We start from the raw sequence: 25,936 nt of genomic DNA, 5'->3' as shown, positions 1-25,936 counted from the left end.
GTTTTTTAATCTGTTTGATAAAATGAGAAAAACAAATGCTTGTAAATGGGCTACGCATTCAATATAAAAGTCAATTCAATACATATTTATGTACTTCTCTGATGTTTATAAAACTCTGAGACAAAAGGAGGCTATAGAGTATAAAACGATTGATGGCAACCAGCCAAAGACTTCAGACAAATTAGGCTAATATTTTCAATATGTACACAAAGTTAGGAAGATGTGAAGTAACTGATCATTGCAGGAGAATTTAGAGCATTCCTGTGCAGGTAAAGTGCCTACTAGCCCACAGCATAATTGTGTGGTTATGTAGCAATGCTTATGTCAAGTTTTACTTTTGTATGTGACGGCAGAAGTGTTCTGGTTTAATAAAATTAAAGTTAAACTATGATTTAATAAGAAGAAAAACAATTAAAGATAAATCAGAAAGACAGAAACATTACACAACACAGTTAACAAATTAAGAAGGCTGACCTCGTTGGACTCATTGCTAAACCACCCAGCAGGCAAATTTGACAGTGTGCATCAGGCTACAGTTTCCCTCACACCCTTCCAGAGCATCAGAAACTACCAGGATTCCCAAGGAATTCTCTAATCATATAACTTGGCTGGATGTTATTCAGCATGAGATGGTTTAAAGAACAAAGAATATAGTTCTGTACAGTGTAGAATGCAATTTGTCTTATTTTGTTAGGTTCCTGCCGAAGTCCTGGCTCTCGAGGTAGCGTAGTCAAAATCAATTCGCACCTCCATTCATCGTGCCTCGGGGATGAATGGATGCAGTCTTTGTGTCACATCCATAAGAGCCGCTTCCATTATTCCCCAATCCCCCCCAACAAGTATAATTCAATTGATTTTCTCTATGCCTCCGAGAAGGTTACAAGGGACAAATCTGGGCAAAATGAAAGAGCGGTACCCTCCCAGTAGAGCTCTGAAAGCACTAGGAATAGGGAGAAGCTTGAGTTAATAGAGAATGTTCGTATGCAGGGGTCCCTGGGGCCTGAAGGCTGCAAAGATCTGTCTTCCTAAAGCTCTGGCAACAGTAATGCCAAAAGAACATGCTTTTAGCTTTGCAGTCTTTGCCCAGTTATGGCAATGGTGATTCCCCATTTTTATTTATTTTTATCATTTAGTTGACATAAAGTATAGTGGACTTCTTCAGGAACCAGTTTCTTATTTTACTCACCATTAAACACTCCTAAACTACAAAGAGCTCTTGCATGACCCCAGGATCCTTCCATTTTTACCTTCTTTACTGGAAATAATGATCATTTTCTTTAAAACAATTTTACCATCAGAACTAATGGGTTCACCAGAAAATTTCAAGCTATGGGGAAAACACCACTTCTGATTATTTTTATTTTTCTATTAAGAGAATCTAAATGAAACTAGCATTTTCAAGTCCGGGCTTTGAAATGAAGCATTTTAAATTTAATACTACTGCTCTTTGGGCGGAAAAAAACCCAACCCAAACCAAACACATCTCGCTCTTCTGAATAATGTTGCTTCACTGTTTAGATCTCAGCATTTACTGTGCATGGGACAAAACACCATTATTCTTATTTATATGACAGCCTGTCATCAGAATACGAATATATCCACATGGACCTAATCGACTGTATGTGTGAGAACTATGTGTTCCCAAATATTCTGCTTATTCAGTCACAATACAAGAATAGAAAAAAGAGTCATCACCTTTCTTCCTCGGAATTTTATGTAAGCTGTTATAAAATTTCTAAAGCTTTTTAGATAAATAGAGCATTTTATACATATATTGAGCAATGGGAGACAGAAATACTGTTGATCTGGGAATATATAGACTGAATAACTTCATCAAAAAAACAGTATGAACTTCATGAACCATTTCTGCAATAGATCCTTTTAGCTGTTCAGTGTCATGATCTACAAAGCTTAAGGGATTTCACCTGCAACATCTGTAGGTAGACTTACTTGCATATACACTTTCAGCCTTGAACTCAGTTAAAAAATCTCCAAAAAATTAGATCACATCATTTGAGGTCTTATAAGACCATCTGAAGACACAAGTAGCCTCCAATTTAGCTTCTCGCTTCCTTAAAAGAAGCTTTATGCTGTAACTGAAGTTTTAGTCTGGTAAGCACCTATGGTTTTATCCTAGACTTTTCAGTCTTTGTGACCAAGGCCAGAAACCATAATATTCTCAGGATGCAATGTTTGGTTTCCTTCCCTTCTGAAAATGTAATTTGAGCAGGAACGAAATGCCTTAGAAGTTAATTGCTAAGGAAAAAAACCCACCATAGCTCATCAGGCACGTAGGCTGATATCCCTCTGACATTTCATTCATATCTCCCTTGTTTTCCCTTTGTGAAATCAGCACCCTTCACACTCTCAAATTAAATTAGATCTGATGATCTCCCAGCCTGACATTGAAGAGAGCACAAATGCTCCAGGCTCAGGATGGCCCTCTCCTGCTGAGGAAAAGACCCTAAAAAGCATATGGAGTGTGCACTGGGTGTTGGAAGCCAACACTCAGCCTCCTCATTTTCCATATTGGTTTTCAAACTTTTCCTAATCTATATTTCTGCAAATATTTTTTCCCCAACAGAAACTCCAGCTTGGGGGTGCGTGTGAAAAGATGATATAACGTTTCACAGGTCTTAGTATAATAATTTTACAGATGACATCGGAAAGAAACCAAACATTTCTTAGATGTTTTGAAGAGTTCCCTCTCCATATTTTTCCAGCAGTGGTAGGGTTCTTATTATTTCTGTGCCACCCATCTGGATTTTAAGACATTTTTTAATCTTTTAAAGAAAAAAAGTAAATCATAGCCTGAGCTCTCTTATGGAAGAGCACTAGTAACAAGTCAGAGGCACTGCTGTCCAAACGGCGGAGAGGGGAGGAGAGAGGTGTTACCACAGCGACCCTACCTACAGATTTCCCAAAACCACTTGAACTCTTCAGACAAATAACATGTGATGAGGCAAGGGCTAAGTTCACAATTATCTACATATTTTATATTGAGTCATAATTAGCTGCAATATATATACTTCACTTTAAAACAGCTATGAATAGATAGAGTGAATGCCAGGGATTGCCATCTGCTCCCTAAGCCATAATTAACTGCCTGATTACGAAATACATATATATTTATCTAATTAGTTTTAATAGCACTGCGTTTGCTGGCACTGCACCAAAAATAAGGTGAAGCAGCAGGTCCTACTGCTCGACAGAGAGAGCCTGGAGACATGGACATCTATCACGGGGAGCGGCTCCAGAGGCCAGCACAGCCCCGGTGGGGGTGTGAGAAGAGTGCGAAGGGGCACCCAAAACATGCTGCCCATGATAAGGTTTTGCAAGACAACACCCAGGGCATTGCTAAGCCAGCCCCTCTCTGCCTGTCCCAGTGTGGGGCTTGTCTTGGATCTCAGGCAAAACTCATGGTACTGTGGGTGACAATTAAGTGGTGGGAAACTAGGACGATGAGTGCACAAGACAGGCATAGCTGTGCCCCACCACGCACAGACACTAACCAAATGCTGCTTCTTTAAAAAATTTGAGATTACCGATTATTTAGGCCCATAAAATTCTATTGGCAAAATAATCTAGAAACCCTTTCTGTAGAGTTTGGGATACTTAGCTATTTTATTCAGAAAAAAAAAATATCTCCTGGTATATATTTTTTCCCAGTTCTCTCTGCGGTATAACTGGTGTTGCATCTGTTATTAATTTCAGGGTGAGTAGCATTAATGCTTTGCCACAGGACAGATTTTGTCATAAATTCCACGTTTTGATTGCAACTCAGACACTTCCTGCAGGATAAATACATTTAGGGCCAGATTTTAAAAGTATTTCAGGTGCCAAAGGGTATGTCTGACATTGATTTCTGGGGAAGCCAGGGATCCAAATGCATCAAAATCCAGTTGTTCAGCCCAACCCCACTGAATCACTCACTGCGTTTCCAAGGGCTACAGGCTAGCTGAATTTCAACTTTAAATTAGGAAGCACTGTCATTATGGTGAGCATGGGACTTCTCATATCACCTTACCCATGGAAAGTCTCCACTGAAGGAATAGATGTCCCACAGCGCCCCCATCCCTCTTTACACACTTTGTGATTTTCCAGGATCCTATGTGTCAGGTCCTCTCCTGCATACCAACAGCACACATTATTTACACCTCCTCTGGATGTTTGGTATCTCTCTCTTTTTAAAGCCTGTGCTTGTTTCCTGGAATCAGTGGGGTCCATCCATGAGTTAACATGAAGCCCCCTAAGATGCACTGCACTCTGGGCTCAGCTTATCTCCAACTAGACCTTTGGTAACTGGAGTTTATTCCTACATGGGAATACCTCTGAGTTTCACCAAGCTGCCACAGCAGCTTGCAGACTTTCCATAGGGCTCCTTGACCACAGCCGGGATCCCTGCCCAGCTCTGCTTCTCCCCCAGGGATTACAGCTGCCCCCTTCGCACCACCATGCCGATGACATTGGGACCCATCACCTGCTCCTGTGTCATTTATACGAGAGAAGAGTCCGTCATCCCAGGCAATGATTTCACCAAATCCATCATCAGAGCCGTGTAAATGAAGTGTGACAGACTCCTTCTCACTTAATGCCCGCAGTGGTGCCAGATGTCAGCAGTGACACTGATGTGACTATCCCAGAGCAGAGCAGGTACATTAATTTAGTGACACATATGCTTGTCTCTATTTTTCAGCTTTCTCCCTCTCTGCCACTCCCCAGGGATAACTAGCTGTGGATGCCATTTCTTCCAGCCTGCGGGGTTAAGGAAAAAAATATCCTCAGAAGTCCCTTTATTTCAGCAGATGGGCTGAAATCCCCCGAGCCCCAGAGAGCCTGCACAGCCGTGTCTTTGCACATTGCTGAAGGTCGAAAAACTCTGACTGCAGTTCCCTTTCTTTTCTAGGGAGCTGAAGGCCCCTTGCAAGTCTGGATGAAATACTGTTGCTCCAGTATTGTGATTATATGCTGTACAAAGCTGGCTATATTGCAAATAACGAGTGGGAGGAGACGGAGATCACGGCTCTTTTTTTGAGGAGATGAGGGAATGTAATTTTTCAAATGGAACCAATAAAATTAGACAGCCCTCTTTAGAGCCTGTTTCTTGAATGCTGCTCACAGTCTCTCTCAGCCTTATAAGAAGACAACAACTGCTTGAATAACAGAATACAAATTTCTGTTGTTCCAATAAATAACCTGGGACAGGCTTAATTCTTACCTCTCCCGCAGAACCCACCAGCAGCAAGCTGAGCAAGATGGTTTTATCCCATAAGATTAAGACATGTAATGAGCTAAAAAAAATTAATTACAGAAAACCCATGCCATCACCCTGGGCCTGTGTCTTTGCAAAGAAACACACAGAGGCCTGTTCGTTCGGTCACAAGCATCCTGCTCCCTGTTCTTATCTTTATTCATGAAATTAGGATCCCATTCTGTAAGACCATTAGCTAAGGCAACTTTACTGCTCTAATAGCTTTGCCTCTGTGAGTCCTTACATCTGACTCCTGATGGCCTCTCTCCAGAAAAGCGCTTAAGTATATCCCTCTGTAGTCAAGGGAACATCCTCTTTGTGGCTTCACAGGAACTTCTCACACACTGGGATTCACAAGTGCACTGTCAAATCAGAGCCTCCCACTTATCTGTCCAATTAACAGCACTGGGCTCCTTAATTATAAACAAAACCAGGCAGATATTGTATGCAATTTTGCATGTTCTGGGAAAACAATTATCACCATTTTCTTAAATATATATATAAACATACGTCAGTTATTAAAACCATCCTCCTTTTTCAGAAACATGTTTCTGGCCCTACCACGTCAGAGGTTTCAGTTTATCAGGATCAGGGTGCGGGTCTCACCCCATGCTTGGTATTAGACATTAAGTGACAGAACCACTCTTCACAATCATCTTGGATAATGAAATCGAAGCAAACACCTCGAACAGAACAAGGAGAACCACTTTCCCTCTGTTAATTTATATTTTATCATAGTTTTCAATTATGCTGGCCACCGAAGCATGCAGAATTCACATGCTTCTTGCTGCTGCCTCTATAAACAAGCAGAGCCAAAGCTGCGTGTTCCCATGATCCCAACAGCCAAGCTTTCACAGCTGTGCAAAATGCTTGGGCTTCCTCCGCACGCCCTGGCGTTGAGTCGCTTCGCTTTCTCTGCCAGATCGGATGGAGTCCTCTCCTCTGCCTCCTCATTTTGCCATGCACCCTGAGAACAACCATCTGCCTTAGGAAGCCACAATGCCTTTAGCAAGGCCAGAAACTTCTGAGAGTGCCGACCAGCGTTAAGCATTCCTATTTGCCTCTCTTAAAGCAGATCTGAGCATACGTTTCTCTAGGGAGAACAACCAACCCTCCATCTCTACGCACACCTTAAATAAATACCCAGCTTCCTCCCAGACTTGAGATTTTTACTATAATCCATCTCTAAATTTCATTTTCACATTCTCCAGGCTTCTCTAAATGGAAAAGCCCAGTGAGGGTAGAAGCACCGACATTTAGATGACCTGGGTAATGACGAGCTAACAATACATTAATTACGGGAAACTATGAGCTTTGCCACACTCAGAAAGAGCCCGCTGTGAAGGCAAGAGCAAATGCCTTTTCCCCCCTCGCTTGCTGAAGGCACAGCGCCGCTGCACTGAGCAAACGCCATCCAACTCCTCTGCTGCAGGCCAGCCCTGCGGTGATTTTCAATTGGCTTTTTGTCGCCTCCTTAACCCAGAAGCTGGCTTCTTGACAGTGGGCAATGAGTGTCTGAGTGCCCTTAGAGAGCTCTCCTAGCAAGGAACTTTCCTTTAGTCAAAAATTGGATGACAGCATGATGCCTTTACCTGTCAGCATCCCTGACACTAACCACTTTTCTCGTTGATCGAGCACTTCTCCAGCAAGACTTAACCAGGGGCCAAGCAGCTCTGATCTATGTGCAGAGGACGTTGCAATAAGGCTTAGTAAAAAGCACTCAACTCTTAAGTTTGTCAGGAGCCGTGGAATAAGTTTGGTGCAATATTTTATCCCCCCAAACCTATTAATGGGCCACAGTTAAAGCCAAGACTTTCTCTGGAGCAAGACTGCCGAACCAAGGCGGGTTCAGTTGCTTGAAGCTGTGTCAGCATGAGGACATCACTCTACGTGCTACAGCCGGCAGACTTTTGCTACAAAGCTGTGGTTATTCCTAAAACTCTGGGATAACGGCTAAAACTAAGAATGATGGACTAAAATTTGTTGCCCTTCCTCCACAGTTACAAACAGCTCTCGCTTGCACAAGGGAAAGACCCAGTGAGTACAGCAGCCTTGGTGCTATTAAAGCTCAGCACCACATGAATTTCTTTTAGACCCTTGTAAAGTGGATCAGGGCTTGGTAGGAAAGAAGGGGAAAGTGTATTTGATGGTGGGGGCAGAGAGGCCAGTGGGAAGCCACGCACCCTGCTGCTGAGCAATTCCATCAGTACTGTGGCTGCAATAAAACTGGTAGCACAGCAGCAAGAATTAACTGAGATTTGTGTCTGTAGCAAGTAAAAAGCTTTGCCCAAAGAAGAAGATTGGGTCCAATGTAAAGGGAGAATTTATTTTGTAGAATTGCAGCTCTTAGTTTTTCTTTCCTCTTCAATTAGTCTCTCTCTGTGCTGCTCTGCTATTATTAATTCTGTAAAGCTGTCAGGAACCCATTCACATGGGAAATGTTGAAAGCACATCATCCTCTTCATCTAAATTTAGAAACTTGAGACAACACCAAACCAAAACCCGAATACATGCGTCCAAATAACAGTGTTAGAAAAAAATCCAGACAAACCTACAGGGCAAAGTCCTCACTGTAACCAGATTCACACATACCAAACTAAGAGCTAGTTTACGGAGAAGTTTGGATTTTGGATTTTTGATTTTCATTATCCCATAAAAGAGGAAAAAACAGGTCGCAGAGCCTCAGCAGTAGGTGAGTAATAGCCTGGAAGAAGTCACCTTCATTCACAAGGCCAGTTACCTTCTATCTCCAAAGGGAGAGAGAGTCTTGACATCTTTGGAAAGACAGAGCATGCTGCAGGTACAACCTTCCTATTTATAGTAGACAGCAAGCCAAGGCAGATATATATGCATTTGGTCCCCTGATGTTTTTCTGCATAACAATGGAAATCAAGGGTTTTTACTCAGGCTTCTTTTATGGTTTTCATCTGCAGCCAGCTGAAGGACTTTACTAATTCAGTCAAAAAGCACCATTTGTCCATGCTAGTTATGCATTGAGTTTCTATCATGTTACACCACACTCCTTTCAGAAATGTAGTTATTGCAGCTATCCAACCAAAAAATACAATATCAGTTCTCAAACAACCTCTATTTGATATTTATGCTTGGACCACTGCAACTTGCTTATCCTAAATTCTGCTTTAATGAAAACTGCTAATAACTCTCCAGATACAGCTGGCAAAGGGATGAGCAACGCCTCCCTCCACAACAGTAACAAAGAATTTTGCTAAGCTGGGAACGTCATGGGAGGGCTTTTAACACCAGTCTTTGAACAGCATTAAAGGCCAAGGTCTTTCTCAGACATCTTCACCAAGTCAGGAGCTACAGGAGTCATACCCTTCCTGCTCAAAGAGGGTGCCTGTGTGTCATACAGGCAGGTTGTATATTTTAAAAGCCAGGGTCCCTTTTGTTCTTAGATAATGAAATTTGTTTCTTTAGACAAGTTATTATTAAAACAAGTTCTCCATAGAATTTGAACGGGACTGGAGACAATTTCAGGAAAAGCACAGCATTCATGTTGGGTGTAGAAAGGGCACAGCGTGTAAAGCAGCCATCTGTAGTACTTTATCTCCTCATCAAATCTATAAACTGAGGGACTGTATTTTAGAAAAGAATTGTGTGAGAAAGGGTTACACCTCAGGAAACTCAGTTGTGTTACTCATAAAGATCCAGGCTTTTTTTCCAGAGTGGATTTTGTACAGAAATCCTGTTGTTTTGCACAAGAAAGGTCACATTGGTAAAAACACACAAAAGTCTCCTAACAATACCCAAGCATTTGGTCTTTGAAATAGTAAAAGTGGAGAGATTCCTAGTTCTTGCTGGTCAGTTGTCCTCACTGTCCCAAAACCTGAGCTCACGGCTATGTAGGAATGTTGTTGAGCCTTGCTGTGAGGGCAGCCATGGGGATCAACCCTCTGTGAGATGGTGCTGGGGCCCTGTTGTCCTTCCCAACACAGATAATCTGGCAGTCTCTAGATCTAGTGGGAATCTCCTCTGAAACTGCACTCAACAGAAATAACCTCTGGGAAATAATTGTGGAATTCATTTTATTGGAGTCACTTTAATCTTAATATCAAAACAACCTGATAGAGTAAAAAAGCTATGATAAATTGAAAACACAGTGGTTTTTTGCCTTTGCAAAAACTCACTATTTTCATCTTTGTTTGCCTTACTTCAGGGCAAAACAGAGGGTCAACATCTATGGATATCTTCAAGGACAGAAACTCTTTTTCTCAGCCCTCTCCTAATGCCATCATGTTCCCAAAGCTACAGGTTAAATGAAGTTCAGCGACCTGCGTAATCAGAAAGTATAACTTACAGAAGACATGACTACTCCACACTGCATCCATAAATGCAGAACCTGATTTCTTTCTATCACCAAGACAAGTGCCATTTCACATCTCTTCTTGCCCATGAAATAGCTACGTTCTCTCAGCCCCATGGAGGCAGCAGCCAGTCTTTCTCCCAACCCTAGTGCAAAGGTGGAAGCATTGTCCCCTTGGATCTGGAGAGGTACGACTCCAAAATGCCCCTCACCAGCACACGCCAGCTCTGTCACTATAGCCCAATTTTCCTGGCTTAGCCCTAATAACAACTTGTCCAATGCAACTACATAAGGCACTTTGTCACGGTACGGAAATACTTTCCGTGATATATGTAGAAAGTTTCAGGGTCAAAACCACAAGAGGCAGAAGACTTGAACATGATGCAGTCTCCAGTCCAGAAAGCCCTGACTTGCCAAGAACATTGAGAATGCACACCAGTACACACACCTCACTTCTTCCACCACCTCTGAGTACAGCATCAGGTGTGGAAAAAAGGTGCAAAAAAAGAAAAAAGGTGGGGAAAAGTGGTTATTTTGGGAAACACAGCTTGCATTTTGCCTAAGGTCCTCCAGCAGCATGCACTGTTCACAGGGAGCAGCTTTGCCAGGAGACAGCTGAGCCGGCTCCTAAACACAGCTTTTCATTTCTAAAGTCATCAGTCATGACAACTGTACAGTTAATTTTTCTACATGAACCACTCCCAAGTGCCTGCATACGATGCTGCCTTGTAGTTGGAAGTGAGCAGCCACATGCGATTTCCTACTGTCCCTCACAGGGCAGAAAATGGTGCGGGCAAAGAGAGCAGCCAGTGCATCCAGTGCGGGCAAGGAACACTGTGCCTGGCCTGCAAACAGCTCCTAGTAGCCCCAAGGCTGGACAATTTGAAAGGAGGACGGTATCTTAAACTGCTTCTATAAGGAAAGACATACTCAGAACAGAAATCCAGAATTTGCTGCTCCCCATGTCCAGCTGCCACAGTGCTGTCCCTCTGGGCCATCCCCTGTTTCAATCATCGGCGTTCATCCTCAGCCTACTTCCCCCTCCTCACCCAGGCAAGAGGAAAATAAATACCTTGTAGTTTACTACACAGCAGACTGTGTTCTCTCATCCTTATCTTGCTCCCCAAGACATCGAGGACATCTCCAAAGAGCTCAGCCAGAGGCAGATTTTGGGCATGGAAAATGTCAGGTCAGATATGGAGAGCTATAAACGGCGGTGAAGTCCAGGGTAGAGGCAGGTAACTCGCCTAAGTCAGACAATGTCAAGTTTAGCTACTTCTTGCATGAAACAAAAAATATGGGAAAAAAATTTGCTTGTTCGACCAAACTTTGTCATTTTGCAGTTTACTTGAGAGCACCAAATTGAATTTTAAAATGCTATTATGAGAAAGGTTAAAAAAAATTAAGTTTGACTAGATTTAGCTATAGCGGCTATTTTAATTTTCCCTGGGCCAGCTTGCTCACTCCTCAGAGTCAAAGTAGATCAAAAGAATAATTTATAAGATTTAATGAGCATATTGATTTGCAAGGTCTCTTCTACTCATGTGAGTGGGGAGTGGGGTGACAGGGGAAGGAGCCCTGTGGGCTGTGGCCAGAGCTGTGTTAGAGGTTATAAACCTTTGTGGGGCACAGAGAGCCCGTGCTGGCACGGGGAAGGTGCACGATGCAGCCAGCCCGGGCAGCGGTCTCGCCTCTTGCAGCCCCCACTCCCAGCAAGGATAGACATCAGTGTTTCCAAACAACTCACCATCTAATTTGTACTTATGCAAAAGAGCCGTCCCATAACACAAATCATCAAGCAATTAACATGCAACACTTCAGCGAGACTCTCCCGTTGCTTGTTGTTGAACTATCTTCAATGCCATTAATGAGAGCTAATTAAATCAATCAAGTCACCACCATACTCAAACATGACTAGTTACTGAACCTGTATCAGATCGGGAGCGTTTTCTCAGGCACTGTAAATATCAAGATGCACATTTATCATGCTGTCCTTCCAGCATACATCTGTTCTCACTGCTGTGTGTTTCATTTATCATATGTTGGCACCGTCCCTACCCCCAATACATCTAGGTGTCAATTAATTCTTCCCTGTGCGGCTCAAGTGCATCGTACTGAATAATCTGTGTCTTAATATCTATTCACAAGCTCTCCTTATAGGGGAGCAGCAACACTCAGCCACGTCCCCTAAATTATGTGACCGTGACCATAACCTCTCCGTTTCTGTACTGCAAGTTATTAAAATCTCAAACCATCTCCACACACTTGGATATTTTTCAGGGGAAGCGATGCAGGTTTTGACCCGCTTCTCCCCCTTCCCAGGGCTTGGCAGGGGATTTGCAGCACAATTCAACAAAATAAACTTTGCTGAGAAGTGTTTCCAGGAAAACCCTTTAAGAAGGTAATTGCTGTGGACCTTCAAAATGCTTTTTGTAAGTGATGAGTACTCAAATAACAGATTTATCTCAACATTTGCAGTATTAGGCAATGGCATTTCTACTATACCACCAGCCCATGTGCCTACCACTCTGCTACCATGAACATGCAAGGGGATGATAGTCTTTTTCTGAACAGGAGCATCGTCTCTCATTATACTATAACATTTGGTCTCTATTTATGTTTCTGCTCTGTCTGGCTAACTCTCCTTTTTATTTACAAATCAGCTATATTAATGTGCTTTAATTTCAACACTGGTTGTTTATTTTAGAGATAAATCAGTTGGCAAAGGGAAAAAAAACCACCCTAACAGAAAGCAGCACCAGCTCTGACACCATATATGCGTTTGCTTTTACTCAATTGTAGACTTAAAATTAGCGGGTTTTTTACTTCACAAACATACCTGGTGGCATTTTCCATGTTTTAATTATAAAAACACCAACTCACAGGTCAGAGAGGGAGCAGCTAACGCATGCAGCATTAATTTCTTACACACCCCTTGACCATGGAAGCACATCTCCTGCCCTGCCACCATGGAAAAGAGAGACAGGGAGAAGTCCCTGCACATGTCCCAGACAGAAGGACATGGGGGAAACATGCAGAAGCCCCGGCGTGGAATTGGGTCCCTGTGATGAGCCACACTGAGAATCCAGCGGGAGCTGCAAAAAAATCCCACCCCAAAACACCAAACAAAAGCAATTAGAAAAATAACACCTCATTAGTGGTAGCAGCAGTGAGTCACAAGACAGAAATTTCAGCAAGGGGCATAACTGCCTAGATGAATTTACAGGTGGCTTTGCCCTGGTTTTGCAGCCACACGAGGAATAACGGGCATATAACCTTGCCCTGGGGAAAAAGCAGAGTAATACTTCAAACAAACTGCCTTACACTGGTATGAGACAGACTCAGGCTGAACAGGGGATCACTTCTTATCCCTCTGTCTAGAAAGCTTTCAGAGACTCATCTGAACACAGCCACAGACATGCTAGGAATAAAAATTTGGGTCATTATTATTAATTATTATAGTTGTATGCAAGCTCCAGCAGAGATTAATGTTGGGGGATCCCTTTTCACCCATCATCCATCTGTAGGAGGACCGAAGAGGTGAAATCAAGGCTTTCTGATGGCAGAAGAGATGACAGCATATCATTAGGCATCACCATAAAAGCAAGCAGCATTTTCAGTCTCTGTGACCTCTCTGGGTACAAAGAACAAGAGTTTCTTTCCTTCCTTCCCCCAGACCCAATTTCTTCTACCACTGAGCAAAGATAGTTAAAGCTGCTGCAGAAGAGACAAGCAGAGTACATACCTGTTTTAGCATTGCTACCCACAGAGCAGCAGCTAAGTTCGCACTAGGAAAACATTCAGGAGAGCTGATAATGAAATAGAAAAATCTCAAAGAAAAGGTGGAAAAACCCAATATATTCACATTATTTGGTTATTTTGGGTTTTGCATTTTGTTGACACTCTCCTCCCAATGTCTGAAGAAAATTATTTTTTTGCCAGACATCCATTTTCTATCGTGAAAGTCATATGGGGGAAAAAATCTCACCTGTGATGATCACAGAGATACAGCGTCTGAAAACCAAGTCACACATAGAGAAACTTCAGTCCTGATCTGCACTGCCTTAGTGAGCTTGTCAAGCCCTAATACAAGTTCCCCCGGTGTCTTTATGTCCTGCTGCAGCAATTTTAAGGCCATGGCAGACTTGTTTATTGAATAAATACACATGGCTGCATGGGTCTCTCCAACTTCAGAGAGAATCCATGCAATTCTTTCCTTGGAGGAAAGAGTCTGATGAAATTCTTGGTTTAATCCACCTAATATCATTTAGTCGAGTAAATTCATGTGACTAAAAGCATTCTGTCAGTTAAAGGCATTTCATCAGGTGCATACATATAATTCTGGTGACAAAGTGATTTTTGTCAACAATATACTGCCTGGCACACGTACAGAAGTTTGTTTAGCAGCGAGCAAGTACACAGTAAAGGCAGGAATCAGATCCTGAAGATTATGCAGTTATAAAAAGACAAGAAGGAGAGAGAAATTATCTGTTTGGTGCCAGACTGTGGGAAGTAACTTACATGAAAGGAGAGGGAGTTTACAAGGCAACATCAGCTTCCCATGGGCCCTTAATGTTAGTGTAAATCCAATCACCGACACAGAAGCACAGTCATATTGCACGGGTGTCTCATTTCCTACTCTGCTTTTGATCTTACAGTCGGTAGATCTGTTTAATGTGTTAATTGCAAACTCCTCTGGTCTTTATCCAACATTTCTTCTGTTTATTAGTGTGCCTGGCATCAGAAACATGCAAATAAGGCGACTGAATTCTTTTGCCTTTTCCGTATCATCACGCCTTCATCTAGTCTTGCTTTGAAAAAGCACCCAGTGGCTGAACCTCAGCCCCAAGTCTGCAAACCTGTGGATATTGCCAGTAAAATCCCGCTCAGGTCAGCGCAAGGGGTTCGACAGTCATGGGAGGACTATTGCAGCCCCCTGTGCCGGGCTGGATCCCCACAGTGCCGGGTGCTGCCTCCGAGCAGGGAAGGACAAACCACGCCACTGCACCATACGCAAGACAGTAGCTCAGTGGTCCTGGCTCCTGACTTTCCCATGGCACGTTGTGCAGTTCAGGCTCCCACCCTGAAGTGCAATCACTGAAGGGACTAATTTACTCTTCTGATCAACTTTAATGAGGTGCTTTGTTAAGTCAGAGCCTAAATCATGCCCTAAGCCTGGAGAAGCCATTGATACCACCTCAGGGTACTTGAGAGACACTGCCATCAGGGATCAGGATCTGTGCCAATATTAGTATTTGCAATCATCTAACAGAAAACCTGCTTCTTGTTGTATTTCACTGGCTTGGTGCATGGCAGTTCTCACTAACAGATTGATAAATGGTCAGGTTTTAGGCATAGGAGACAGTTTGGAGGAGGCAAGGAACAAGAATCACAGACTGAAGGTCTGTGGCCATGGGCAGGTCTGAGACAGTGGGGAGCTGGGGGCTGTATGAAGTAATTCATGAGTATTAGGGAAAGAAGAAAAAGTAGAAAGGGAGGATACAGCTGCTCAGTGCTAAGGAAGCAGAGCTGCAAGGAACAACACATGCGGGAGCAAGGAAAAGAGTTTCCTACAGCGAAAATGGAGCGTACGCAAACACAAGCACACAAAAAGGAGGAGTGAAGTTAACAGCAGAGAACAGAGCTATTAAACATCATCTGTCCTTGGGAAGGAGGAAATCTCAGAGCATCTTTATTTATTTGGTGGAAGTGCTTTTGACTTCCCAGCTGTGCAAGAGCCACAGCAGGAACCCCCAGCCGGGCAGAGGCTGTGCAGTGCACGCCAGTAATTACACACCCAAGTTAAAGCAAAGCAGCTTGTCCTGAGCCTTCAGGGTGGTACGGAAACATTTTTCTTTCCTGCTTCCAGAGGTCAACAGAGCAGCTAGGGAAAGGCTTTTAGTGTGCCGAGAAGCAAGAAAAACACCCTTCAGTAGGTCTCAAAACCTTATTTCCCAGAATCACAGAATTGTCTAGGTTGGAAAAGACCCTGAAGATCATCCAGTCCAACCATCAACCCAACGTTAACAGTTCCCAACTACATCATATCCCTCAGCGCTATGTCGACCCGACTCTTAAACCCCTCCAGGGATGGGGACTCCACCACCTCCCTGGGCAGCCCATTTCAACACCCATCAACCCCTTCTGGAAAGAAATGTTTCCTAATATCCAGTCTAAACCTTCCCTGGCACAACTTGAGGCCATTCCCTCTTGTCCTGTCGCTTGTTACTTGGTTCAAGAGACTCATCCCCCCTCTCTGCACCCTCCTTTCAGGGAGTTATAGAGGGCGATGAGGTCTCTCCTCAGCCTCCTCTTCTCCAGACTAAACAACCCCAGTTCCCTCAGCCACTCCTCGTATGACATGTGCTCCAGACCCTGCACCAGCTTTGTTGTCCTTTATGACATGAAAGGACGTCAAGGTTTCTGCAAGAATTAGGAGCTGAGTTTTGCCTGCCTCCTGCTGCCAAACAGCTTACCATGCCCCCTCGGCACTTGCCATTTTCTTCTATGCCTTAAGCATAATAAAGCAGTTTTTAGAGTCACCGATGCACCTCCTACAGCAAACCCTCTCTTTAATTCCTGTGTTCGGTTCTTCACTGCTATAGCTATTTTGAAGCCTTTGAGCTGTACTTACTGTTAGGAGTTTGCAAGGGGAGCTGAAGTTCTTCGATAGGAGAAGCTTAACCAAAAAGCTGTGCTTTTCACACTGGTGCACTTGGAGGTGTACATCCAGCAGCAGGGTTTACATACCCAGGTAATTACTGTCCAGGAGAGAAATTAGTCTCATCCTTCTGTGGTAGCACTTGAGCTGAAATAGTAATAAAGAAAAATCTTATAAACTAGGCACTGGCCACTGGAGTCATTTGTCTGCTATTGATCTGGAGTGTGATTTAATGAGGTGGAAAAGGAGGTACAGGAGGGACATTTTGTCCCTCTCTAGGTTAGGGAAGCCCTTGCTGAGGTCTCACCTCATCCTTATTGGCTCCACTGGACCTCTCCTGCTTCTACCATATCACCCTTGTGAGTCCCCAGCTCAGGCCCTGCACATGCATTTCACCTCCCGGTGCCCTGGGGAGGGCGGCTGCTCGCCGAGAGCCAGTGCTGCTCACGAGAGAGGAAAGTCCCCAGGAACTGCAAGAAGGGGAAATTGTTCAATTCTGTGCTCAGCTGCTGAACCTGAGAGTCTGCAGGTTTAATCTCAGTCTGCCACAAAATGGGAAGAGGTTTAACATCCATCAGGCAATTTTTGCAGACTCTCATGCCCAAACATTTGCTTTGGGAAAAGGGTTTGCTCTTACTCTGCTTGATAACATTTGCCTTCTCTACACCAGCAATTGAAAGCTGAAGCCCCACCACAAACCACCTTGAAATTTATGACTATTGTCATCAACAAAAACCACAAAATTAAAACCCAAGACACTCCCCACCCATCAGTTTTGCCATCCACAAGCCCAGCTCTGCCTAAATCATGCAAAAGCCATAAAAAGGAGCCGCATGCACCAGCCCATAAATCCCAGCTGTACTGTCTCCCCAGCTTAATACCAAGTGCTAAAGATGCCCCAGAGTTTATATGGCTGCCAGCATCCCCCCTCCCCTTGCTGATCATATACATAAATAAAAACTGCAATGATGTCATTTGAGTCCCTTAACCAGCAAAAGCAAGTGCTAGGAGCCCCAGCTAGTCTAGTTGGAGTGACTCAGAGTGATTTTTGATTGAAGCTGACTATTAGTGGATACAATTAAGATGCCGTTTCAGTTTAAAGATGAATTGGCCGTGCAGCGACAAATTGTGAATGCTTATTGCTGCCACGCTGAGGCAGGTAATCAGGGAATGAAGTTGTAATTGTGGCACCTCTTGTTTTGCTTCTGCTGGAGCGCAGAACGCGAGATTCAATTTAACAAACAATTTGCCACACGGCTCATCCCTGCTGGGTGGGAAAGCAAAGCTTCCTGGCAAAGCTCCCTTTGAGTTTTGCTCCTTTTTAAACCTGTTATAAGCAAAACTGGCACTTGCTTTAACCTTTGCACCAAAGCAGAAAGGAAGAGGAGAAACCCAGGAGCATCACTGATGGTGTTTTGAGAGCGTATCGCAGGCTTCATCCAGACATGATAAAAATAACCCCCCACGCAGTGGAAAGTGTCATCGTTCTTTTGATGCCTTTTGGGCCTTTGCAAACTTCTCTGAAGAAACCAGAGGGCAACCATGCTGGCACATTGGAGCAGCAAACGTGGATCGGCGCAAGTGGGGAGAGATTTATAGATGCTGAGAGTTGCTCTCCCTCTGCAGGAAGTTCAAGCTGGAGACCCTGGGAGATCTTTAAGCCAAATGTCCTTTTTTCCCCCCAAAGGGAGGGAAGGATGAACGGAGGAAGAAGTTACGTATGGATTTAGCAGCTCCTCAGCAACTGCTTCTGTCCCCGCTGTCGTGCAGAGACACAAGGCAGGTCTTGAAATGCTGTTTTGCCTGCACTGAGGAAACAAGTGTGAGCTCCTTTGCTGTAGTCTGCTTATTACAGTGACTTTGCTTCCTCGGGTGTGTTTCTGAAGCAAGTGTTCTGCGAGGGAAGTAATCTTGTTATGGTGAATCACTAGAAATATAGTAATTTTAATGAGGATTTTACTTTCAATAGTTCCACATCTGTTCAGTGCTAAATTAGAAGCCACAAAAAAAGCCCATATTTCAATTTTATATCAGCAAGACTAAATTCTGGGAAGCATTAAATGCACTTACACACTCTGCATCTTGCTGTTGTTGATGTTTCCTGGGTCTTCTCTCGCTTTTCTCTGGTTAGCTGTTCCAGGGCCTAAGGGGCCGGCATTTAACGGACTCCAAAAAGATGTTAGCGCCAGAGATTTCCTGGACCAGACTCACAGAGCAGAGCTTTCTTGGCTTAATCTACCTCTGTTTGGGATCCATCCTTGCATATAACCACTACCTCTGAGCTTCTAGTTCAGACTCAGCTCCTCCAACAAGGCCAAGTCCATGGACATGTTACAGCCAGCCCTTAAAACATCCTTCTCACTTCACTGCTGTTGGTGATTCATAATCAAACAAGTCACTTAAACTTATTTTAAGCCCCAAATCTCAGGGATTTTATTCTGTTTTGTTAAGGCTAAACATGTGCTTACATATTTTGGTACCTCAGAACCAACCATGACCAGTTGCTCTTGTTATTTCTTCAGGATGTAGACATTGGCACCACCTTTTTGGTCAAAAGGAGGACAAAGAAAAGTGTCCTCTAGTTGCTAGTCTGACCTAGCTCAGAAAATGAGGACATCAGCTGTCATAGAGAGGTCCCTCTTTTTATCAGTTGGTCAAGGGGCTCTGTTTCTCCTCCCCACAAATGTACAGGAATCAGAGAATGTCAAAGAGCACAGGGAAACATATAGTGGCTGGTAACTGGAGAGGCTTCAACAGAAACCTTAAAGAAAAAAAGAGAACAAGAAAGAGCACGTCTTCTGTCTTTTTCTGAAGTGCCCTGGTCATAGTCTTCAGAGAAGACATTTTCTTGTCTTCAAGCGCAACACAGGACTCAACATCTGTGGGATCCAACTCTTTGCTCCTCCTCAGTCTTGGAAAAGCCCCAAGGGGGGGTTGCCAGGCAGCCAGAAGCAAAATTTGATGGGACTTTAGGCAGGTACAAGGGGAGAAAAACTCATCTAATTAGATTAAAGTTTAGTGTTTTGGATGGAGGCAGGCTGTCAATGCCGAGAGCTGTGTGCTCTGGCAAAGCAAGAAGCAGAGAAGCACAAACAAAAGCTTCATAATTTGTATGTCAGCAGTGCTGGATAACTAAGGGAGGTTGAGGCTGTATTACTTTAAAGGGAATGAGCTGCACATTTGGTGAATGCTCCTCTCTGACACGTCCCCACCACCAGCCAGCCTGGCTTTATTACAGAGCTTTCCCTTGTTCGCATGTCTTGCGGGAGACTAAGCACCAGCCGAGACCTGATACCCATTACAGAGACATCATTCTGAGGCAAAATGATGCCTTTTTATCAACCCTTATTAAATAACCACCACTGCACCACAAGGTTTAGTTTGCTGCTCAGTTGTCACAGGGCTGATGTAGATATCCTCCACTGGAGTGGCACAACACACTACCAAAAAACAAGACTAACTCTTAAGTAGCTCTCTTACCTCTCCCAGGTGGATAATCTTATACTTTTAAAGAAATTATTCACAGGTTTCCATTTAAAGGAGCAGAGAATGAACAGAAAAGGATTATTTGGACCCATTCCAGTGCATATGTCAAATGTAAAGCTTTTGGGCTGGTCAAATTACAGTTTCAGGTGTGCTGATTTCAGTGTGAAGGCTGCACCTTGAGGTAGCTCCACAGCTCAAGCCCTGAGCACAAGGGATCCTGCTGGAGGAGCTGCTGGAGCTATTTAGCAGCTGGACAAGGAAAGGAAAGGTAGGTGGTTGGTTTGTAATCCCTGCCTGCCCCTTGACAGCAGGATTTACTGCCTGGCCAAAGCTTGGGAGCTGTGAGTTCAGGTCCCTGGGGAGGAAGGGGACAGATGTGGCAATTCATGATGTCTCCTTCAGGCTTCCCCAGGCATCTATTGCAGGTGCAGATTACAAGAAAAAGAGGTATACGTGTCCCAAAACGTACCTATCTTTGATGCCCTGAGTTGACTACAGGTAGACACTGCAAATATCTTTCCCTTCTGACACAAGTGGGTCATGTTAACTGCTCTGCTGTACAGCTGGGCAGGGAAATCAGGCAGAGAAAGGTCATATGCCTCACCTTGCAAATGCTTGCATGAATGCTTTATCTCTCTCCTGGGAGCAGTCTCACCAGCGTCAGTACAACTGTAGAAATTTCAAAAGAAGAGGAAAGATCTCTAACCTGCTGTCTGCCTCTGAGGGCATTTGGGGGGGAAGGGGGACAGAGATTCTCAGTCTCTCACCTGAGCCAACCCCCTAGTTCACACCAGCCTCCTGCAGTGTAACTCCAGCACCAAGCCTGACATGAACATCACCACCACATTTTTAGTTACACAAAGCCCTGGCAGAACCGAGTCCCTCTGGTTTTAACAGAAGGTTACACTCATGTTTCCTGGCAAACTGCTCCTATTTTCTCAGGCCTCAGATGCAGCAATATTTTTTTTTTTTTTTTAATCATTCAGGTTGGAAAAGACCCTTGGGATCATCGAGTCCAACCATCAGCCCTACTCTACAAAGTTCTCCCCTACACCATATCCCCCAACATCTCATCCAAATGACCCTTAAACACATCCAGGGATGGTGACTCCACCCCCTCCCTGGGCAGCCTATTCCACTGTCTGACCACTCTTTCTCTGAAAAATTTTTTCCTAATGTCCAGTCTGAACCTCCCCTGTTGCAGTTTAAAATTAATCCCCTCTGATCCAACAAACCACCAGCTCTACTACCACAAAGAGAAAGATGCTATCCCCCAAAACAACCACAAAAAACCCCACCAAAAAATTACCTGCTTTAGGCTTGCTCCCTGCAGTATGGGTTGATCTCCAGGCTCTGCCAAGATGCTACCCACACTCTTCCCACCCAGGGAAAAACCTGCAGACCCCCTATCCCACCACCTGAGGCCACTTGAGTCTCCTAAGGAGGCAAACTGGGCAGCCCTGCATTCATCCCCAGTTCCACCTCCCCCTGCCCTTGCCCAGCTGCTGGGTGATTTGGGAGCCCATCAACATCAGTGAGTGGAAGCAGACACTTGTGCAGCCTTGAAAGGTAACACCCCAAATCAGCCATGATTTCTGAAAACAGTAGGTGACCTCTTTAAGGATGCACCCACCTGTGCTGCCCCTTCAAGACACATGGGTTCATGGGGGACCCCCAGGGCTGAGCCTCCAAGAGGCTGTTGAGAATCACCAAAAATGAACTTTGTGCCATGGTTGGAGCTGAGGAAAAGCAGTTCCTAAGTCAAGCTGCTCAAGTTCCTCGTGTCATGGAAACACAACCCCTGCTGAACCATAATTCAATGTTTTTATCTTCTTGGGGCAGGGGACAAAGTTATACAGAAAATGCTATCTACAAACGTCTTTATTTGGAAACAAATACATATGTTACTGCACTAAATTAACTCAGCTAAGGAGATGGAAATTAGATCATTTAAAAGCAGAACTCTCTCCCATATTGTTTCAGCCGAATCATCTTTTTTACATAGGCAGGCAAGGGGCTCATTTTGGGGGAAAACAAACACATCTTTTATGATTATGGCCATTCAAAGCTGTTTCTTGCACTCTAAACTGTCTGACATGAAGGATCAGTGGTGTCCTCAGCTGATGATTTAATTAAAAACTCCTCCTTTCTTCAAGTTGAGATCTGCAAAAATGCTCTGAATGGCTGATGGATGATTTGCCATTACCTTGCCTGCTTTCTTTGTAATATTTGTTTCAGAATTTTAATTGCTGCCATTTGAGGATTATTGATTAACTGTAATTGCTCCTTTTCTCAGGCATCTCCCTAGTTATCTCCAGCTATGTGGTCTATGCAAAAGATGAAAGCAGAGCGCTTCAGAACTGTGATAGTGCTCCTTGTCTGTTAATGAAAATGCAGATAGCTTGATTATGTGTGTGTTGGACTCCTGTGCCTGTACCCTGCCTTTGCTTCAACTTGAAAGTGGATCAGCCCGTGAATTCTTTTTCCTTAAGGAAAGCACACTAAAGCACAAAAAATCCTTTTCATAGTCCAGTCGTATTAGACAGAAACTAGTCCAATGAACTCTTTAGAGCAGAGGAAACTCCTGACTGCAAAGAGAAATTCCCCTCTGCCTTCCAGACGAGGCAAAGGGAGGAAAGATACTACTCCTCCTGCCTCTTTCTTTGCATTTCAGGTACATTTAAGGGTTCACGTTTCAAAATACAGGGCCAAATATGCTATTAGGGGAGCATCAATTGCAACAGGCATGAAGCTGCTCTTTACTGCAGGTTTAAGGTGATTCTTTAATTTTAGCCTGAGGATTATGATCTCAGACTACAGTATGATTGGGAGGCAGCAAATGATCCTGTTAAGAGTTGGTAAGTCTGGTGTACTTAAGCATATAGATAGTGCGATTAAACAAAATACCCACCCTGCATCATTAATTCCAGAGCAATTATTTTTAGAAGCTGATCATCAGCTAAGTGGGAGTTCATTACCAGAGTTTGTCTAGAAATAAGTTTTAGATAGTGAGCGGCTGCCCACAAGACTTAAATAACAAAACCGATGAAACACAGTAGTAGAAATTTGAGAAAGTATTTCCCTTAATTTTTTGCCCAGCAATGCCTCTGCCCCGACACTGACCTGCAGACCACACTCAGCTCTGCCCTGGCTCCACCACTGCAACCAGGTACCATCATGTCATGGGAAATCCCTCTCATCTGTGGATTGCACGAGCATCCCACAGCTCTAGGAAAATTGGAGACAAGAAGCTGCAGCAGTTGAAGGTTGCAGAAACTTTGGCACCTGCACCCCAGAACAGGCTCACCAACGCAGCAAACCTTTGCATGGTGTAACCAGGCAGGCAGACCGCTTGTGAAGGATACTGCTGGAAATGGAAATTAAAGTGTAGCAGGCAGCAAGGAGACATACAATGGGAATCGTGGATATCTGATCCGGTTTGAAAAGACAGCTTGGCTAGGTGGCTAATTGGGAGCCTAGGGAAACAGCTTCCCAGGCTGCACACAGCAAGCAGCTTGTGGAGAGAGAAGCTATAGGTTTTCTGCATGAAGAAGCTGACTGTTAAATCGAGTATGGTATTGATGGTAAATGCATTTCATCACCAAATTATATACATATAAAAAATACAGCAGAGAAAAATAAAAGTAATATGTGTCAAGCTTTCTGTGCTTTTTTTCACTTTTCTAGGGAAAATTTTCTTCCAGTACACAGGGAGAGACAGCACAGGTGGGAACGCTTTCACTTAAATAAATGTCAGTAGGCTGAGGCAATTCCTTTTCTTCCATTTTGTTCAATGAAAAAGAAATTCAATACCAAGACTTATTTAGTAGAAATGATAGTCAGGATAATGTTTTTATTTTCTACCAATGTGACTATTTATTTTGGATATACATGAAAACAATTCTTATAGTTCTGCATTTTGAAGAGGAGGCATTTATTCTGTATAAAAATATAAATAGACATCATAAATTTACTGGGGTGGCCTTTATAGTTAAATAGCTGCTCTGCAGTGAGCAGTGGACACTCTTCAGGCACACTCAGCTGGGAACTTCAGCTGAGTTCTTCTTTAGTCTCACAAAAGAAGCCTGACATCAAAACAAGGGAAAAAAAGATTGTGAAAGGAATCCAGAGCTTCTTCTGGGTACAGAAGACAATCAAAAAAGTTGGATAGTCAATGTGAGTCGCGTGTGCATTTAAGGACTGCAGTGACTTGAAGAATTAGGAGGGGAGAGATCCCACTTCTTTTGACGATAAAGCAACTTTTGTAAAGTTGTAACAGAGCAAAACATGGCATAAAAATAGAGGGGTGAAGAGCCAGGTTGGGAGGAAGCAATACAGGATTTCACAGATGAACTCCATCTTGAAGGCTTACCATAAATGTTATTCCTGTCCAACTGTAGGAAGTTTCTTGCAGTGCCTTGGCAAGTCCTCTTTTTTCTTGTCATCGAAATATGTTTCAATGGATTTTTTTCATGTGATTGTAGGAGATTAGTAGTAGAATTTTTTTCAAAAGCACCATGTTTTAATAAGATATTTCCATTAAACTAAAAATTTTGGCCTGAACCCCGTTCCTTTGCAAGGCAATGGCATTTTTACTTTTGGCTTCAGTCAGACCAGAGGTGGGCTGGTGGTGAAGTGGATGGACAGCGCATACGTATATTGTGGACATCTGCATATTGACAGCAGAGGAGGTAAAATTCACTCCTGTGACTATCATTAGGAATTTAAGGGAACTTGAGCTGGTCCCACAAGCAAGGACAGGAAGGGGCTTATTCACATTATCTCGATGCACCCAAATTAGGGGTCAGATACAAACGTAAGAAGAATGATACAGATACTTACCCTGGAAAGCTGACTCTATTAGGCATCTGTATTTGATGTATGAATCTAGATGATGTGAATACCCATCTGAGTGTGAAAGCTGTCCCTGGTGTTACGCTCCTAAGGCAAGGGCATATGCATGTGACCGTCTGACTAAGCAATTTGAAGGCATATTCAGTGCTAACTGAAGTAATACGTCAAACCTTGACTTGTTTCACCAGTATCATGGAAAAAAAAGCACCTTGTGCAAAGGGAGAGCAGGCAGACTGCAGCCACTAGATGGGATAACAGCCTAGCAGGCAACGTGGCTGGGAGATAACTGCAACACAGCCTGCACCCAGCCTTTGGCCAGCAACGCTTACAAGGAATGGACAAGTAAAGCACCACACTAAGTGCTAAACCTGCCACAGCTTTGGTCAGGGAGTAGATTTAGGGGACTACAAAATCTCTTTAAATATTCATCAAGTTCTCTGTAATTGCTTAGTTCACATTCAAGTATTTTTATAACTTGACTACTGCATAGTTCCATAATTGAATGTGCCACATTTGCGAACATCCCAACAGGGCTGTTTCGGAGCTCTTGCAGAAATGGTAACACTGTAGTAAAGGAAAAGGGGAAAACTCTTGAAATCAAAGGGTCTGGTTTAATTTGTATCAGAAGGAATTTGACCTGGAGATTTTTGTGCTGTGTTTTATGGAGTAAGGAAAAAAAAGTGATAGTTCTGCTTTAATATTTACAACACATCTTTCATGCATCTTTAACGGCATTGTTTATAAAAAATACATTAACAGTTCTGTTTTGCTTCAGGCAGGGGGATCCTTTACAGGATAGGCAGCTTGATTTGGATCTTAATGATGATGATGTTCCACCTCTGCTCTGTGAATTAATGCATCTGGGAGACAAACTCCAGAGCAAAGATGTGAGAGCAGGAGCTTGCCCTTTGCACATGAATATTCTTAAGGAGAAAGCAAGAGTGTTTTCTCCTTACAGCTGAAAGCAGCTCAGAAAGCTCCCAAAAAGAGCAGGAGGGAAGCTGACAGCTAAGTAGGAACATAGAGATAAAATAAGGTTTAATAATTAACACCTTCACCCCCCAGTTTGTGTATGTGTGTGGTTTTTCTCTCTCTGTTTTTTTTTTTTTTTTTTTTTTTTTAATATGGAATTGTTGCATTTCCCTTATTTCTCTGTACAAGTATTCCTCTTAAAAGAGGGTAGGGATTTGGTCGTCCCAAAGCCACTTTCAGACCAAATGATTGATTACCATCACATCTAGTCTCTCCCAGGAGCCAATATGATGCTGCAAACTTTGCTTCCATTGATAGGTTGCCATAAAAAAAAAAAAAATCCATATGTGCAGTTAGATTCCCAATATGAAAAGTCTTTACACAGAAG

This window comes from Strix aluco, chromosome 3, assembly GCF_031877795.1.
Source record: "Strix aluco isolate bStrAlu1 chromosome 3, bStrAlu1.hap1, whole genome shotgun sequence".
In the NCBI taxonomy this organism is placed as follows: domain Eukaryota; kingdom Metazoa; phylum Chordata; class Aves; order Strigiformes; family Strigidae; genus Strix; species Strix aluco.
This window is presented reverse-complemented; position numbering follows the sequence as displayed.